General features: G+C 35.8%; 1 protein-coding gene across 2 annotated transcripts in view; it reads left to right on the top strand.

Moving 5' to 3' along the window:
• GMDS (GDP-mannose 4,6-dehydratase) overlaps nucleotides 1–19,744 on the top strand; it is a 419,946-nt gene that overhangs the window by 77,720 nt on the left and 322,482 nt on the right. The window lies entirely within an intron of this gene.

Consider the following 19,744-nt stretch of genomic DNA (forward strand, 5'->3'; position numbering starts at 1 on the left):
TCTGTTTAGGACACAAGCAAATCAAATAATTAAAATTATCTCTTGCTGACTGTTCCCTGCAGGTTTTATCAGTGATGTTGTAGGGGCAGTCCTCTTTTCTGATTCCTTCTTTGTCCATGCAGTTAGCATAGTTGAAAATCATTTATGATTTCTCTGTGAAGAACATCCTTCCGCTGGACATATACAGTGAGTACTTAGCTATGAGGATAGTCAAGGCACTAAATAGCTTAGCACAGAACTAAGTCAGAATTGAGTATTGAAGTCTCCTAAATGCTGAGTTGTGGGATCCTTTCAAGGTCTGTCCTCATGCTGTTCAATAGCCAGGTTGAGGAACGTGCCCTCCTTAGAGAGCAGCTCTCTATTAAGCTCCTTACGTTGAAACCCCTTCAATTTGGTTTTGTATCTCAGTAACACTGAAGCAAAATAGCTTCTGGTGATTGCTGTCATTGTCTATTTGATGAATTAATTCTGAAAGTAATTCTTTTGCACTGGAGATGTGTTTTGGTGTTGTGGTCCATGTGTTAAACAGGAATGCTCCCCTCTAATTTGTAGGGTGGATTATTTTTTTTTGTCACATGTAAATGCCAATCAGTAATTTTAATTATGCTACCTTTGTACATACCCAGTTTGGTTCTGATCCTGCAGTGCTTTCTCATGGCAAAAGATTGGGTTTGTTGTTTTTGTGCGTTTGAGTTTTCTTAACTTTTCTCATTATTTAATACAATATTGCTTACATGAAACTGTAGGCTAAATAATTCAAGGAATTAACTGTAAAGCTTTGCCAGTATTTGCACTAGTAAGAAGGCTTAGAATTAGTCATTACAGCTTGCATAATAAATGTTTTATGTACTGTACCTCATGGTTCTTATCATTCAGTATGCTGTTGTATTATTGCATAGGTTTTAAGCTTCTTATGAATGTCACAGAAGCTCATGGCTTCTGAGAAAATTAATGGATTTTTTTTGTGTGTTTTATAGAACGAGCGTTTTGGCTGCTCAGTGTAACAAGTTTTAGTCTAGTTAATTTTAAAGGACATTAGCAATACTCTGTAGAGTCGTAGTAAGACTTATTCATAGGGAAAAATAAGTGTAACAGACCTTAGTTTTATGTAATTAGAGAATTTTATAGCTACGTTTTATAGAATATTTTTTGTCTGAATATGATATCAAATTACTTCTAATTTAGCATGTATGGCTGTTCAATTTATTAGCCAAAAACTGAGTTTCCAAACCCGATTTATAGTACAAGACTATAAATATAGAGCCCTAAGGTACCACTGATTATCATTGGACCCTAGCGTGGGCCTGTGGTACCATATTCTGTGGCCTGCTTGGTAACTGTCAGTCTCCTGTCATCTGTTTACTGGTGGTGCCAGCTCATGACACTAGCCTTGTGAACACAACCTCACTCTAAAATTTGTTGTGCTAACCAGCAAATTCTGTATTTGCACAGGGCTTTAGATGATGGGGTCTTGTCCTTAGCCAGGGCATTTAGACTCTCTGCTGTAAATACAAAGGAATAAACATTAGCTGGATTACCTTCTGTCCTGCAGAATGTTTTACTCCTTTTGCTCATGCTGGTATTACACAGCACTTTTGTAAGGTGCTGAGCTGTCTTAATTTAGTTCAGCACGCTCTTTAATTGCTTCAGCTTCAGATTGTTGAAGTTGTTTGGATGCTTTCCTGGGTTTTGTGCAGGATGCTGTGTCCTTGTGGGATAGAGTGCACCAGAGGGCAGAATAAGCCTCTCAAGTGATTTTTTTTCAAATGCTTATATGTGATGTTATGCTGTGTGTAGTTTAAACTCTTTAAGTAATCTAATTCGTTTTAAGCAATCAGGTTTTAGGTAGTTTTACACTTGAATTATTCTGGGCAGTACCTGTGCAGTACCTGTTCAAACAGATTCTGTGTGGCCTTGAAGGAAAGGTAATTCCAGTAATAGCTAGCAATTGGAATTATATATGTCTCTTCACTTGCTCTACTAAATATTTATGGCAATTTTATACAATCTTTATAATTGCAGCTTGTATTGTCAGACTAAATAGATTTAAAACCAAGTGTTAGTAAGGAACTTAGTGCAACTAATAGTTTTATTAAACAGATTAACTTTATTAGTTAACTACATGCATTATGGCTGAAAATGTTATGAATGCATAAAAAGAACAATGGAATAGTGCACTCAGTGGTACTAGTATTTATTAATAAATACAGGCATTAACAAATTGCTTCCCAAACCAAGTACTATTTATGTCAATACCAGTGAGAAGATGAAGACATTATGTTTATGGGTATATTTTAATACTATGGAAGAACTTTCATAACTTCTGCTGCAGGCTGGTATTGCCTCCATGCCCTCCTGTTCTTCATCTCTCATTTTCTCCTTACCTTCCTCCTTCCTCCCTCAACAAAGACCCTCCTTTTCTCCCTGCTCTTGCTCTGAGCTGGGGTATTCTTTCCCCCTCTATAGAAAAATACGCAAGAGTTCATATGCTTTTTGGATCACAGTGACCTTATTTATAGTTTGTGTGCTACATTTTTGCTTTTATGTAGTCTTTCATTTTGCTGTTTTTTCTTATGGATCATTTCCAGGGTAAATGCTGAAGCACATTTCTATAAATATGTTGTTTAAGTGTATCAGGAAAGCAGCCGTGTAAAAAAAAAATTTTTTTTAAAAAATGGAGTACTTAATCAGGGACGTGAAAAGGACCAGACTGAGCCCTGAAACAGGACTTTTCCATGTGGCTTAGTATTTAAAGAACAGAATGTACGCTGTCATGAATCTGTAACTGAAGATTATAGATTCCTTTAGAGTTTTTTGCAACTTTAGCAAGTGTCTCTTGCATGATGTTTTACAAACGCAAGCTAGGGACTTTTTTCAGCTGCTGTTCCTGTGTTGTGCAGTCACATACAGAGCAGGCTGAATGCTGTGATGAATGAAGTGGTGTTTATCTTTGTGACCCTGATGACGGATAAAGTACCACCTCCTTCATCTCATGCTTTGTGTGTGGTTTCTGCTTTAAGGCTCTGTGATGTGACTTCCTGACTTCTGAATTTTAAGCGTTTTGTAGTGAAGGGGGGCAGCCAATGAATCCGTGTTCATTCAATGCCATGGCCCCAGTTGAGTCTGGATACCTGTTGAAATCATGCCTTCGATGTGATCTGTGGCTACATAATTAAATTGTAACCTTTAAAATAATTGCTTTAAAGCAAACTTTAGAGCTGGCCTATGAATGGAAGAATGTTGTTAAATTGGATTCCTTTTTTAGAGATGAATGGTTTATCGTATCATTCTACTTTTGTTTGCAATAATCAAATCTCTGCTGTAGTTGTAGCTGGTTTTTTTTTTAGTGCAAAAGTAATTGCTGAAGTGGTTTCTGCTTCTGAACATGAGCAGGGAGGAGTGATAAAAACTTCCCTGAGGGTTTTCTTCTAACAGCTGATGCAGGGGGGAGAGAAAGCTGGGGGAAAGGGAAGGCAAACCCAGCTGTGGTGTTGGTGGCGGCGTTGTATTTCTTCTGTCAAATAGATGGCAGCAGAGCGTTGTACACAATGGAGCAGCTCCATCCTGTAATGGGAATGAGAGGGGAATGACACTTCAAGCTGACTTGTATCAACTGCAGCCTTGAAAGACTTGTCGTTAAGCATAAAATAGGGAAGAAAGCTACTATTGATAATGCAGGCGCATAGAGGATGAAGAAGGGTATGAGATGCTATAAAGTACTGAATTTCTGGAGTAGTCCCAGGTGGCAAAACTTAATCTTTTAAGGTATGTCATCCACTCATGCAACATGATTGAAATCAGCTAACATAATATGCATGTCAAAATAAAGAGACAGAAAGAAAAAGAAAGTATTCACAAGTTGCAACTGAAAGTGATATACAGCTGCCTTGGGGTAGTGTAGGAGTTGGCCAGAAAGCCTATTTTTCAGTTAAGTGAGTTAGAGAAAGGAAATGTCAGTCCTCAATCAGGCAAGCATTCTTTGGTAAGGTTTACTTAAATGTCAGCATTTTTAGAAAAAGAGCTGCAGTCTTTTCTGCTCTGATCCCCAAAGTTAGATTTGCTATTAAACTGGGTCAAGCTGCAGATTTGTCTCTAGAAGTGTTTGATTAATAAAATTAGTACAGGGTTTGGCTTGGTATTTATTAAGTGCAAAATTAATGGCTGCAAAATAGCTGCAGTCATCGTAGACATTAACATATTTTGTTGTATGCTCATCTGCATCTAAAATTTTGTAGTAGGATGATCCTGAAATAAAAGGTGGAATTGAAGGCTTTGATGTCAATGATTGCTCAAGCTCTCAGATTTTAAGATATTATGGTAGAAAGATAGAAAAGAAGTTAAGAAATTATTATTAGTTGTATAGCGTTACTGTCTAGAAATTATGCCAAGGCTGGAAAAGTCAATGTGGGATGCTGTCTTAAATTTACATTATATTTTATTTCTCTTACAGCTCTGAGTGCAATCATCCTGGCTGAGCATTAGCTTTACTGTTTTTATTTATGATAGACCTCATTAAGGGTTTACTTTCTGTAAACATGCTTTTTAACCTGGCTGCCTGAAAAATTATTGCAGAAATTTGGGGATAACTGGCAGGTTTCTGTTGTGATAACAACTTGTTTCTCATATAATGTTTCTTTTTCTCATGTTGGATATTTTAGTGATCCATCCACCCTCTTCATCAAGCTATTAAGAAACCCAAACCACCGTGTAATTTGTTTCTTACAGGTTTAAAGAAAAGCATATAGGATTCACTTTGAAGTGTTGCAACTGGTGCTAGCTGCTACAGGTTACTGAGATTGGAGGGTAATGCAGGTCTACAAGAGTGTAGGTGATTTTCAGTATCGTTCATCGTACACTATGGAAGGTGTTAATAGAATAGCTCTGACGTTTGGAGCTTTTTCATTGTGGTTAAATAATTGCTCATGTAGAAGGATGAGTGTATCTGTGTGTGTTTTGGTTTGTTTATTTATTTATTTTATTACTATTTAATGTCTTAAAGTAGCAGTTTTAAGAAAAATCTGGATATAAAAATTATATGCAGTATCTGCTATTTGAACACTGGTAAAACATTGCTATTAAATGAAAGAAATGCATGTGATTTGTTGGATGAGTAATAATATAAAGCTATTTAAAACATTTTTTTCCTTTGCTAAGTCTTACATTAGTTTGTTATATATTTATTTTTTATTGTGCGTCTGAACATGCTTCCATGGAGGCATATTAAAATTCTTGGAAGAAATAACATGACTGTGTTTTTATATTTTTATAAACCATTTACTAAGTTGCTGTTCTAAACACTAAAAATGGAAGCTATGAAAAATCTGTGACTACGCAATAATACATGCATTTCACTGATTGTCCAGATAAATTAGGTTGGCAGAACAAATGCAAACTTCTTAAAATAAGCAGTTCCAAAACTCTCTTGGTAATTCTTCTTGAGGCTAAATGCTACAGACTGCTATTGAAGCCAAACCTCATAGAACTGTTTGCAAGGGGGTTGCTGGGGAGGGAGGGTTGTTGTTGTCTCTTGCCTCTTTTCCATTGAGGTAAGGATATTAGCTTGAATGACATCATTTAATTTTCTCAATTTTGAAATGGTATATTTGCATAACAAAGCAGTATTTCTTTTTTTCCTTAAGTTTTATTAGAATTGTCAGGGTGTATGTGTGCGTGCATGTTTCTGGTCTTCTTGCTGAGTAATGCTAGATTTGTTCTTTGTTCTGTGTAAGTTTGGCTTTGTGGTTTATGCAGCTTTAAAAATATATGTATATTCTCTCGACTTCCTCATCTGTGGAAGAAGAGCATTGTGCATCTTAAAGCTTCTCAGTATGTTTTACAGGCATGCAAAACAAGAGAAATAAAGATTTTCTGTGGTAAAAAATGTTTTTTCTTATTTTCTTAGTGAAGCGGCATTGAAATAACTTAAAGTACACAAAACATTTCTGTGAAAGAACTGTTGCAGTGAGACATGCACATTTAACCTCACAGAAAGTATGATTTAGAATGGCTGCGTGGCCAGGAGTGACAGAACAAAGATTAATTCCACTGTTATAATAGTCCATGGACACAAGTTTCTATTTTTCCTTGAACATTTTAGACATTGAAGATGAAACATAAAGAGACTTTTTTACTTTTGGATGTTGGGAATAGACATAGTTATTCAACTTCACTATATTTAAAAATATATCAGGAAAAAAACATTTTGGGATGTTTAGGGTCTCTCGGTGTTGTGTTCATTTTTGTTTTAATCATGATGATCTTGAGGGAATCTGTATAGAATATTGTATCTTAACTGAGTGTCTCCTGTGAATGAGGTGATGGTTTACTTTGTAAACAGTGTCCATCTGGTATTTATTGATAATCCATTTGAATTAGGATTCAAATTGGTTTAAATAGGTTTGCTGCAGTTTAATCTTATTGTGATGATGCTGTGTTACATTTTAGCAGGCAGAAAACAGTTATTCAGGAAATTTCTCTGTTTCAGAGACAATAAAGAGCTGTGACATAGGAACATTCCCTGCTTGTATGAAATGCTCGGATTTGAATAGAGAGAACATCTTTATCAGTGTTTGTGCTCTAACATGCAACTTGTTTTGCAGAGGCTAGGTATGTTTTACATAACAGCTGATGGTTTGGGAAAAACTTAATTTTAAAAAAAAATCAGTACTATCTGCCATTACATTATGAAGTCCTCAACTTCTATTAGTTTTTATTGCTCTGACTTTTTTGAAGTGGAGCTGTGTCAAACAAACATCTTTGGTGATAGACTTGGTCTCCAAAGGAGTAGCTAGGGCAACAGAAGGGAGTAGTTTGGTGTTTATCCTCCTATACAGCTATCCATACTAACTTTCCATTACCCTATTTTTTCATTAAGTTTTTACCAAATATATTGGCTTGCATAATTGCGTTGTGAATGCCTGAACTGCATTTTTCCTGTAAGTATGTGATGCTGAGAAATAGCATTTTAATTTTAGCCAGACATTCTTGCATAATATTGCTTCATGGTGATGCAATTTCACTGGCATAGCATCAGAACAAAGCCTTACAGCATCAAACAAGGATGTAAAAACAAATTAAAGGATGCTAGAAGTTCTAAGCATTGCTTTAAAGCTTTTAATATGCTTAATATTCTTGAATTTTTTTAAGCTCTCTGAGTGTGTTTGTATAACAAGCTGTGAGTTCTGTGGAGCTTTTCTAATTTTATATTGGTGTAATATTTTTCCTTTGACTTTTTTCTAAAACTCCACTGTGGCAAAGAACATCCTCCAGAAATGATGTATTTTAATTACAAGGCATATGCAACCTATTTATTTAGTTAGCTGGGCAGTAAAATTTAATTGCAAAGCTCTAAGAAATGTTCCTGAAAACATTGCATACATTCAGCATACCTGAGTCTTTGGAGCTAGTAAAAGATTCAGTTACTTTACTAAACTTACATTGTCTAAAATGCCAATTCCACTGATCAAATAGATTTAAATTTGCATTGAGTAAAGGATAATGTAAAATACTAATTAATTGTGATACCGATCTATAATGTAATCTCTTCCATGTCTAAACTTTAATTATAGTGGCAGTTGTTGCAAGTTTTATCTGAAATAAAATGTTATAGAATTCTTCCCGCAGATTTCAAAAGTTACAACTTAAATGAAACAATTCAGTATGTAAATAGCTGATAAATGAGAATTCTTTTCAAAAGTACTATGCAAGAAATTCTGTAAAACACATCAGGTTGTTTTTTATTTTTTCATGTACTAGATGTTCCTGAAACTGATTGCAATACTTTAATGAAAAAAAATAGGACTGATTGACTTGTCATGAGGTGTGATCTGAAGGCCACTACTAATATCACTGGCATAGATTCTTTACAGTGCTTGGGAGTATTTCATGCTTTCAGATTTTGTTCCTATACTGTAATACTTTGATTTTGTTCAGCTATTAGTATTTCTAGGCATTGTGCATTTTCATTTTGTCACATTTAGATATATCATTAATGAATGTTGCAAATTCCAGTAGTTGTATTTTATAGTGCTACCATTTGTTGCTGTATTATTTTTATTAAATAGCGTATAGTGATAAGAAATGTCCATTACAAATTTGGACTGTAAACACTGAATGCTAGTTAAGATTTAAAAGAATGTCACACAAGTCAGTTGAACACAAACTTTGGGTAGTTTTTGGAAAATCACATAACTGTTAACTGTGTTTAAATTGTGTAAGGGGTTTATTACTTGTAATTCATTGCCTTGCACTTGTGGTTAAGGTACTGAACTAGAATTGCTCTATAAATATTAGTGTAGGGTATTCTTTCTTTATACTAAATAGATAAAAGGAAATTATTTGAACATTCTCTCCAATGCTTCAATTTAAAATAAATAATTAAAAATCTGATGATTAGCATCAAGTCATATTGAAGACAAAATTTCCCAATAATGACATGCAACTGATCAATAGAAGTTATTTATGATAGTATCAGTGTAGATTTAGTAATCTAGGGAAAGTAATAGTGTTGCAATTTAATGGTTGAAAAATCCATGTAACATTATCTAGTGTGAAAACTTGTCCTTATTCACAGGGCAATTTTTCCATTGATTCAGTGGTTTCCTTAATAAAGCTGAAATATTTTTAATCCATGACTGGTTTGCTTTAAAACAAAACAAAAGACTAGGGGGGAGGGGAAGTAAAAGAAAGTTTAATATAGTGAGACCCATGGATAAAACAGAATTGCCTGCAATATATTATCGTCTCTGTCAGCAAGTACAGATTAAAGTTGACTTTGCTTTTGTAAGCAAATGTTAATATTTTTATAGGAGGGGTGTCTTTCTTAATGACATGTTACATATGCATATTTACTGTTAGATGTTAACATGTTCACAGACTGCACTGTTAACAAAGTGAAATGTGGCTTTCTAATGCCATGGAGTGTAAAGAATTTGAAGATTTAAAGGTCTCAAGAACAATGTATTGAAAATGTTATTACATTTCAAGGCAAGGAAGCAATTGAACCTTAATTAAATGTAGCTTAAATTTTAATTTATGGTTGGATTTTTTTTTTTTTTTTAATGTAGACAGACACTTTTGGTTTTATGTGGGGTATGGAAGGATGAACTCTCTGTCTTTAATATTTGAAGAGGAACTTTTTCCACAGTGCCATAAAATGTTATGAATTAAAACGTCACAAATAATTTTTAAACTTTTTGAAGTAGCTTTCTTTCATATGCCTATGAGTTTGAAAAGAACATCCCAGAGTGCACATGGATGTGTGTAAACTTGGCTGTCACTAGACCTTTGCTTAGGTGCCCTTTGGTTCATTTGTGTGTTAATCTCTGCCTGCTGTAGTGAGTCTGTGACAAGACCTGCAGCACAGAGGATATTTCTCCATGTATCTTCTAAACTCTAAGTGGGCTCTGCTGTGGTTATAACATCTCTTCTGGACAGTACTATCATGCTGTAATGTCAGACCGTGGTTTAAATGAAACAGTTAAGTGGAAATATGTATTTGCTTCGCTTCCACTAATACACAGTTAGGCACCTTGCTTCAGACCAAGCTTTCTAACGTAGTTTTTCTTGGCTTTAATTAGACTGGTGTTTGCACAGCATTGGTGGTGATTCATGTAGGTTCTTGATTTTCATGAATTAGTACAAATTCTTTTTTTCTTTCTTTATCTTTTAGCCTACTAGAAAAAATCTTTACAACCTGATTAGATTTGCGTAAAATCAGAAACCATATACTTCCTAAATTAAATCTTCTCATTTAAGATATCATTTTTGCCAGTACATTGTAAAACCGTAGTTAAAAATGTTTGCTGTAAGTGCAGATGCATTCCTTTTAAAAACATAAGCACAGATGTCAGGTTCTGTAAGTAAAACCTATAAATAAGTGTTAACTTAACTGTCTAGATTTTCTTTATCACAAAGAGTCTACGGTGGCCTGCCTACACTTCCTTTCCTTTACAGAAATTTTTATTAGTACATGTATTCCTGTATTTGACCATCCTGTCACATAACTACAGCCAGTTTTAAAAACCTTTGCTTTAGAAACTGTGATTGAAAATAAGAGGGCAATAGGCAAATAGTTATTTTCATCAATGACTGTGTTTTAAAGTATCTTCAGAAAATGGTAGTTCTCTCACAGAATTCTAATTACTCTGTATCTCTTAATATGGAAACATACAGTAATTACTTTTAAAATGCTGTGTTTAAAATGAGAAATTGCTTGCCTGATAGGCAATGAAATCTGAAGACTACACTATCTGTACTGTTGTTTTTCTCTATTAATTGGATGTATTTTGTCTCCTAACTTTTATGTTTTTTCTTTTCCCTGGCTTGTTTCTTTATAGCACTGTGTAAGATGCTGTTATACAAAAGATGCATGAAATTATTAAGAGATAGCATAACAGAAAAGAGTGCTCTTTTAACTGTTTATTAAATTATTATTATTAGATACCACATTTCATGCATGTTGAACTTCATTGTTATAACACTTAGTTGCAATGTGTGGCACAGATTAATTACTTGGAATACCATCAAAGGTATTTTCTGCATACTAATAATGCCAAAGATTTCAAGTATTTGTCATGTCATGTGCTAAATGTAATGATAATAGTACCAGTGTAGTAGATTGGGTGTTTTGTTATTAACTAAAACTTACCAAGTTAAACTACAAAAGCCAGACTGAATAAATTAGTCTGTTTCATCTTTTTTTCTCCTTTTCTGTCACTTTTTGATTTTTGTTCTTTTGATTTTTTAGATGGGTGGTAAGCATGGGGAGTATGTGAAAATATTACACTTTGGAACTGATTTAAAAGGCTTTGATTAAAACCATCTGTTCCCACCTCCTAATCTTCAAGTTGCTCTTGAAAAATAGGCCAAACCTATCCCAGGGGAGCTAGTGGATAGAACTATCTACAAAAATAATAAGATGTAAAAATACAAAGTATACAGATACTGAAAGCTCAATGATCTGTAGCAGCCTACTCTTGTTTCTGGATAGTTTTGCAGGTCTGAATTCCTTAGTGGGAAGGGACATATAGGATACTCATGGGAGAGAAGCCACCTATTTGCATATTAAACAATATGATACTAATAGGATGAAATTTGGGAAAGAACATAATTATCCCTGCCGATAGTGGATGGGGGGATGGTTGGAGCTAGATGATCTGTAAGATCCCTTCCAACCTGAAGCATTCTCTGATTGTATGATCTGCCAGAGGCACATGTTTCTACTTTGATAGACAAACTGATGTTCCACATACTCCCTGCTCTCAGAGCAAGTCAGGAAAATATTCCATTATCTCATTTTTACAACTAGAAGTGTATCTGAACGTTACCCGTTTTAAAACAAAAAATCATAAATGCCCTGCAAGCATCAAAACAAGACCCAATGTACAGATAATGCTTTCTGAGTGGTGGTTTCATGCACAAACCCCCATGCTATACCTTTTCCTTGATGTGCCTGATCACTAAATAATTCTGTTGCCAAAAAGGTGGTTTTAAATGTAAATGGAGACTCCTTGTGGCTAATGTTTTGTGTCAGTCTTTTTGAAAACAAAGCAGTACTCTAACTGCCATATGTATTGATATGTAGAGTCCTTCATAGCTTAGATTTTTGTCTTTGTCATTCGGCATCCATCTGAATACAGCTGCAGATACCAATGATATAGTACAGGTAAAAATACTAGCCCACACGCCAAAAAGAAAAAAAGGAAAAGAAACCAATCCAAAACAACAACCACCCCCCCCAAAAAAACCCTACCGAATAAAATGGGCAAATGTAAACAACACCATATTGCAAGTTTATCCAAAATGAGCTTTCAGATAAAGAAGTTGGCAGAAGCAGTATAGTTAAAAGACGATAGAGAACAAAAAATACCTTTTCAGGGTGTTCATCCTCTATCAGACTGTTTAAAAAAAATAAAGTGTCAGTGCAGCATCAGAAAATTGTGCAGCATGTTACAGGCCCATACTCTGTTACAGTGATTTGTGACCTCAACTCATTATAACTACAAAACCACAGAGCATGCAAAAGCTGAAGATGGCATAATTTTCACAGTTATGTGAAGAGTGTCCTCACACTGAGCTAGATATTCCCTTTTTTGCCAAGTCAACTCTGAGAATATTTGTGTTGTTTGCTAAAGGCACATCTAGGCTTCATCCCAGGTGCTGGGGATATGAACCCCACCTTTCACAGGATGAACTCCATGAGAGCTGTATGCCTGTAGGTCATCAGTGCAGAGGGACAGTACTTAGGAACAGACAGATCCTAAGGATATGGTATTTGTTCCAGGAAGACAAACATTCTCCAGGAAGCTTTAGGAACCAAATTTTTGAATTAAATTGAATTTTTAAAATGAAAAAATAAGGCCCACTGCACTGGATTTAGAGTTGCTTTGCCCCTTGGCTCGGGGTTCTTTGTTCTTTGCCTAGAAATTGTAACATTTTTAATTTATGAAAAAAATGTTACAGTATATTCCTCAAAGCTGAAAACAAAGTTGAGTGTAAATTGTTTATTTGCCCTCAGGCTGTTTCATCACCTACTAACCAGCATCCTCCTTCACCTGTGATGACATAAGATCTTTACTGAGCAGCTGACAGTGGGTGCAAACTGCCTTTCTACTCTTTTACCTCCACCCAGGAGTGTCTTCATGCATAATAATATTTAAAACTAGAACCTCCTCTCTTCTCATCTATATGTCTAACTTATTTCAAATCCCTCCTCCAGAGACCCACACTTCTGAGGCATGTTCCAGAATATCTGTAGCTAAGTTGTTGCTGCTCCCTGAGCAAGCTCATTGAAAACAAACTTACGCAGTATCCATCTGTCTCTTAAGAAATGGCTTATTTCATAGTGAAAACCAGCAGCATTTAACTGTGTGAACAAGGTAGGATGGTGTATTGCATTGTCCCTTTGGGCTGTGTTGCTAATATAGATAGGAAGTTCTATGTGACAAGAGATGTAGCTCTTCTGTGTTACTTGCTGTCTTTCATGTACGATCTGTTGCTGTGGCATCCGACGTGCATTTTGTAAGGATCTTTCATCTTGTATATGAAATGAAGAAAGCAACAACTTCCACTTATGGTTTCCTACTTCAAAGCATGAGCTACAGTGAAGAGGTTCAAAGGTGGGCTGGTCTCAGAGGTGCATATGCTTCCCTGCCAGAATGTATGTGTTCCAGCCATTTAGTCTTAATAGGTATTGCATGGGTCACTTTAGAAAGTATACTTGCATATTCTGATGACTAGGTTATGTTTATAAAACTGCTCTGGAAACATAAATGCTTCAGACTTTTTCAAGTGTTGTGTTCTGTGGGAATAATTCAGACTTTGCAATGTGACAAGTGTTTTTACTGCCTCGGATACTATTAATAGTACGCTCCAGTCATGATGTGGTTGTACCCCAAGCTCACGGGGATTGCTGGTTTTTTTGAAGTTGTTCTTCAAAAAAATAATTGAATTTTTTTTATTGCTCCAAATTCTATGTTGAGGTATTTATGTTTTTTTTTTTCCCTGAGACAATGGGTTACATCTTGTTTTGTGTTACAGGTACTTTTTGTGTTACAGTACTTTTTGTGTCTGGTTAGATCAGTGTTCCACTTGATGTATTTCTGATCATAGCCAGAGCCTGGTCCTTTGACAGGAGGAGGGAAGGTGGCTTCTCCCTGCTCCTCTCACTGCAGTGTCAGTAACAGAACTGGTATATGTCTCTTGAATAGAAACCAAAACACTAGTTGTTTTGTTAGATGGTGACATTGTTTTGTTTAGTGTACCAATAGTAATTGTGAATTCAAGCAGTCAGGATGGTAGTGACTCTTCTCAGTAGTACAGACATAAAAATAACACTTTTGCTGTAGACATCTCAAATGCAAAGTAGGCATGAGCTTGTTTAAGGCTTCTTTTCGCAGAGAGCTGTTATTTCCATCTCACCTTTGAGTAACATGCTAACTAATATGACGTTGAGTTACAGGTTCACGTTTTAATTATTTGGCTTTTTGTGAATCATACATATCAAAAGCACAAGTTACTGCCATTAAGGCTTTGTTGGTCATTGGTTTTATATAACATTTATTGCAGATTTCATTAGTTAATATGTTGCACTTTGGTTGGTCTAGTGAACTGTGTTAGGATGTGGGAAGCCTCTGTAGCTCAGTTTATTGTAATTAAACTTAGGGGGTTTTTAATACACTTTTGTTTCAGATTTGGTGTCTTGTAAGTGAGAATAAAGAAATTTTATTTTTTTAATTATTATTATATAAATTTATTTTAAAAATTCCTAATTTGCTCTTTATGATGTCCAGTTTGAGAAACAGTGCCTTTTCCAGACAGGAAGATTGTGCCGACGTGCATAAGAATAATGTATTGTTGTATTATAGCCAAGGCTGCAATCCTGTTCTGAAAAATGAAAAGGTACCTTCTAAATTAAGTGACATTGCCCCTTCTTAGTGACCAAAGCATTTGATAGCCATTCAAACATAAATGCAAAGTTTTAATATGAAAATTAAGCTATTCTAATAGATGTTAAAATGTTTTTAAATGTTAGGCATAAAATTTAGATCTAAAAATACAATATTTTGCACCTTTTTTGACCCTGCTGACTTCCTACAGTTAAATAACAGCAGATACATTAGATGCCCTAGGTAATTTCATCAGTATGCATTAAAAGCAGATAGTGACTACTAAACATTTTCTTGGTCTTCTGTACAATAAAACAGGAAACAATTTGGTTGGCGACATAGAGGTGGAATGCAGTACGAAAATGAAATAAGATAAAACTCCCTGTGGAGAAGCAGTCTGTATGTTACACCCTGAAGGGATGAATGCTGATACTGTGCACGAACGGCTTCTTTAGAGAGTCTTGGAATTTCTAAATATTTATTATGGCAGTATATAATGGCTGTATTACATAATGTGGTGCTGTTTCCTGCTTTCTATATCCTGAAAATACTTGATAATTCAGCCTTAAGCTTAAATACTTCTTGTAGTTTCATTAGAGTTCTGCAGATAGGAACCTTGGAGCAATCAGCACTGTTGAAAAAAAAAATATTTAGGAACAAAAAGGAGATTAGTAGAGAACACATTCTAATGGCTGAAATACTAGGCTAAAAGTAGCAGTCCTGGGTTTTAACTGTTCACTTGCCATTGTCTGTTGGGAAGGGAGGGGAAACTAAGGTTCTGATACTCAGGGTGGAGTAATGCTCACTTGTTAAAATCTTCGCAATTCACACTAAAAAGTTCTGTCTTTCTGTTATGATTCTTTTAGCTGATTTATGATGTATCCAAATAGACTGAAAATTATTTTCATTGTTTTCTGTGTTGGCAAATATGCAAGCAGTTGCTGTACATCTACAAAAGCTGATTCAGACTTTGAAGAAAAAAGTGTCTGATTTGGGGGTGTGTTTTTATTTTTTTTTCTCTTAAGATTGTTGGAGCATCTTTGAGTCCTCCTTTCCTTGTTATTTGTCAGTAGCAATGACATAAAGTACAGATGTCCAACTATTAACAAAATTCCAAATAAAATGCTCACTAGAACAACATGTAGGCAGCTCTTGGTTTGTGAAAATGTGCTGGTCTTACCTAAATGTTAAGATGTTTTCTTAAACCTTCAAATATATTGGAGGTGATTGGATCATCAGCAAAAAAAAGGAAAAAAATCCTTTTTCATGAATAATGAAGGATTTTGGTATCCTGAATAACTAAACAAGGAAAAACAGACACTGACAATTGTTCCTAGGGTTGGAAAAGATGATGCTTCTTAAAGATAGGGACTTACAGATAAAAAATAGTGGGTGTAGAGTGTGCACATATTTATAAGCATCTACTGCATGCTCAAAATTCAAGTTTAAAATAAGCTGGTTTTTTCCAATCTCACAAGTCCAGTCTGTGCCATATGAGGTGCAAGGAGTGTTTCTGAAGTTCCTGGAGATGCTTGTCATCTCATTCCAGGTGAATGTGGGAAGATGTAGCTGAGACAGAAAGTGTACCAGCACTTCCTAACTTCTGTACTCACTACTGATCTGGCAAAGAACAAACTTATCTTTAACAAGACCCGACTTGGGTTCCTGGTGTACCACTGCCACCAAAACTCCCTTTGTCCTCCTGTTGGAAGTTCTAAAGCCACTAGAGCAAAAATGTGTTAGGAACCTTTTTTCATCCCATCTAGGACTTAGCCGTAGTATTTTCTCAAGAAGATGCTGCTGGCAGTTGCTGCTGATGTTGTTATTGCTTTGGGATGAGAGGGTAGAGAATGGTGTGACTGCAGCTTGGGGTTTGGAATAGGTAGCTGCCTAATACCGCAATTGGATTCAACAAATCAACACAAGAACAGATGCACAGTCCACAAGAGGGCTGACCGAAAAGGATAAGGGGCTCTGGTTTCCATTCTCCTAACCTGTGGAAGAGCTACTGCAACATCAAGCTTCCACAGATGAATTAACACATGTTGATTAATTCTTTTGGAGAAGCATAGCTAATTGCAAAGTCTGTGGCTATAAATATGCTTGAATACACTTCTGATGGTAGGATTTATCTCCTTGTTTTGGCTGGTAATAAGGCTCCTACTGCTCAAAGGATCAGTAGAACGGTTTGGTGCTTGGTAGCTCATTGCCTGGAAATTTAAGGAAGAAAACTCAAACTGGTTTTAAATCTGAAGACAGATTTTAATTGAGTGATGGAGAACTGAATTGCAGGACTGCAGAGTTACAGTGATGTTCAGAGGGCACTTTCGTTTTTGTGCGTTTTGGAAGTGCATTGGTTTATTTTTAAGTGGCAAAAAAGAAGTTAAAAACTACTACAGAAAGTCACAGCTCCTGATTTACTCAATTTACTCTTGTTTTAGCTATTCGTAGGAAAATGGACTGCATCTTTACTGTCTGTTCCAGTGGCAATTCTGTCTTTTTGTAGACTTCTAAAAGAAGGAAGTTGTTGTTATGGATCTCTGTGAATGAGGGGGAGTTTGTTAAAGGTTTTCCCTGGCTGTGACACCAAGGTAAAGGTATATGAACACCACAGATAAAATGTTTTTGTAGCAAGTCATCTGAGATGGATTTAGTAAATGGATGAGCAAGCATTTTTCTGTTTTATACCTGTGTGGGCAAACTGGAGGCTGTTTAAAAGTAATGCCCTAAATCTCTTTAGTGTAATCCGATTACTTTCAAAATTTTGTGATGAATGGACAGCTGTAGCTTGCTGGTTGTTGATTCATTTCTCTGACTGAAAGTTAGTGTGCTTGCTGCAAAGCTACCTGAAGGACAGGGGCTTGCTATGAGTGGGCATCCTTAGTCTCATGAGGTTTTTTTGTGGTGGCCAGTAATGAGCAGCACAACTTTTCATACATACCTGCCTTGTTACTGATCCCATCTTTCACTGGGCTTGAAGAGGCACTGACAGTATTCAACCATTAGTCTAGTGTACAAGAAACTATTGTGTGTTACTATTATTAAAGTGGTTTGGAAAAGCAGTTACTAGATATCTGCTATAAAGCCCAATCCTTCCTTAAAATTCAAGTGACTAAGATCCTGATGCCAGTCTACCAGGTGAAATTTGTGCTGGTATTTATTGTTTCATGGAACCCTTCGACATCATGCTGGGACAGTAGTGCCCATGGGTTTTGTACCAATGGGCCACTGTTTACTCTTTGCCTTTTTCATGGAGGATTGTGCATATTTCTGTTAAGTTTTTAATTAAAAACACTTAAATGAGATCTGGTCCTGTAGACCATTAGCTTTGAGCTTGTGGATCATCAGAGACCTATAAACCAGGGTGTGAAAAGCAGAGTGCTAAGGAATTAATTCAATATAGCCAAGCAACTATATATAATAAGCAGCAGCAACTGCTTTGTCACTTGACTTTATTTCATGAAGATGTAATTAAGAGCTTGAGCTTTTTCCACTCCACTGATCCCTCTTTTAACTGTAACACACAGATATTATATGGTTATCCTAAATTGTAAAACATTAAAACTTAGGGTTTTCACCAGGAAATTTGAAAGTTTAATTAAAAACTTTGTATTCTCCTTTGTCTTTAATCAAATATAATGACCTGTTATAATCCCTAACCATATAAACTACCAATTAATTATGATTATATTAATTAGAACTTCAGTTCCTCCCCTGAGCTTTCTATTTTGGCAGAAGCCATTAGTACAGTTCACTCAGCTGCAAAAATCAAAACAAAACATAGCTTGCCGTTTAAAGACCAAGCTGGTATGAAGAAAATAGTTCTCTGGGAGTAGATGAGCACATACACCTTTCTTTCATTATAAAAATGCTTTTTTTAGGTCTTCTGATATTACTTAGTTTATGTCAGGTTACTTTTTTTTTTTTCTTCTACAAGTAGGCAGTAAACTTGTAACACTATAATGATCTGCTCCACAATTTACTTAAATGTTTGGCACTTTGAGTAAAACCACAACAGATGCATGGGAAAAGTAAAAACCAACCAGCCAACCAAAAAACCCCCAAACAAACACTCCCCTCCCTCAACTGCCAAATTATATATATGAGAAATGGGAATAAAGAGAACCTCTGTGTAAGTAAAGGGAGATGTGGAAAATATAAAACAATTTTATGCTTGTGATTTAAAAACAAAACATCACCTTGAAATGTACTGGCGAGTTCATTCATGAAAAAAATATGGCCAGGAGAACGAGAAAAGTGTCTGGCAGGTATTTTGGATCGTGGCAGATGAACAGGAACATATAAGCTTCTTAACAGGACAAAATGATACTGAGGCATCAGCCAAAACTGTTGTGTTTAGACAAGTACGATTTTGCTATTAATACACCAGATGGAATGCTGCATTAAAACTGCCTTTAATGTGCAAAGTGAAAGTTATACATGTTTAAAGATGTTGTTAAGAGGTTTCCATTTTAACATCTGGAAAAGAGTAAATTTGCCATATGACAAAGTGTGTTTCTTGATGCTGCTTGAAATTAACTGCCATTCTGAATCAGTCATACAAGCAATTAATGCTCATCTGATTAGATAAATACGGTGCTCTGTCTGATATCTCTTCACTGTATGAATCAGTGAATATTTCATTCCCTCGCCTTTCTTTACTTTTCTCTTAAGCAGTAATTTATGTTAATAATATTTTTCTTCCTCTTCTGTGCCTTTAGTTTTCAGAGGTATAAGAAGGGGGAAAGGGCATGATGAAGAGAAAACCAGTGTGTTTATAGCTTTTATATGGTCCTAACCTGTCACTGAAGTTCACATCTCACTAAGATAAAGCAAGAATGTTGAAGCATATATTTAGCTGGTAGTAAAATGTGTGGGACAAGGTGGATTTCACACTGTGATATCCATAGGCCATTGTCCCAATGGTGGTTAAAAGGTGACAGTGCCACATCTGCGAACAGATGCAACCAGAAGCAAAGTCATGTCTATTTTGGGGTGCTTCAAACAGCATTTTCAGGAGACATTCTGTCCAATGAGGAAAAAAAGCTTTCTTCTAGAGAACGTGGGTCATCATTTCCATGCTATGCAAAATGTTTCTATGTCATAGAGGTATTTTTCATATATGCATTCAGATGCATGTTTTCTGCGAGCATAGACACCTTGTTTCTGCCATACTCAGGGGGGAATAACTGCTTGTGGTGCTAGAGTCTCTCCACATACCATGTTTTCTTGTAGCTATGTTCAAAACAGATAATATAACCACTAGTGTTCTGCTAAGCCAGTGCTCACATAGGGGAAGTGCCCCAGTTCTGCTTTGTAAGTACTCCTCCTGGGGCTGCTAGAATTTCGCCTGTTAT

The sequence above is a fragment of the Pseudopipra pipra genome, chromosome 1, assembly GCF_036250125.1.
Source record: "Pseudopipra pipra isolate bDixPip1 chromosome 1, bDixPip1.hap1, whole genome shotgun sequence".
In the NCBI taxonomy this organism is placed as follows: Eukaryota; Metazoa; Chordata; class Aves; order Passeriformes; family Pipridae; genus Pseudopipra; species Pseudopipra pipra.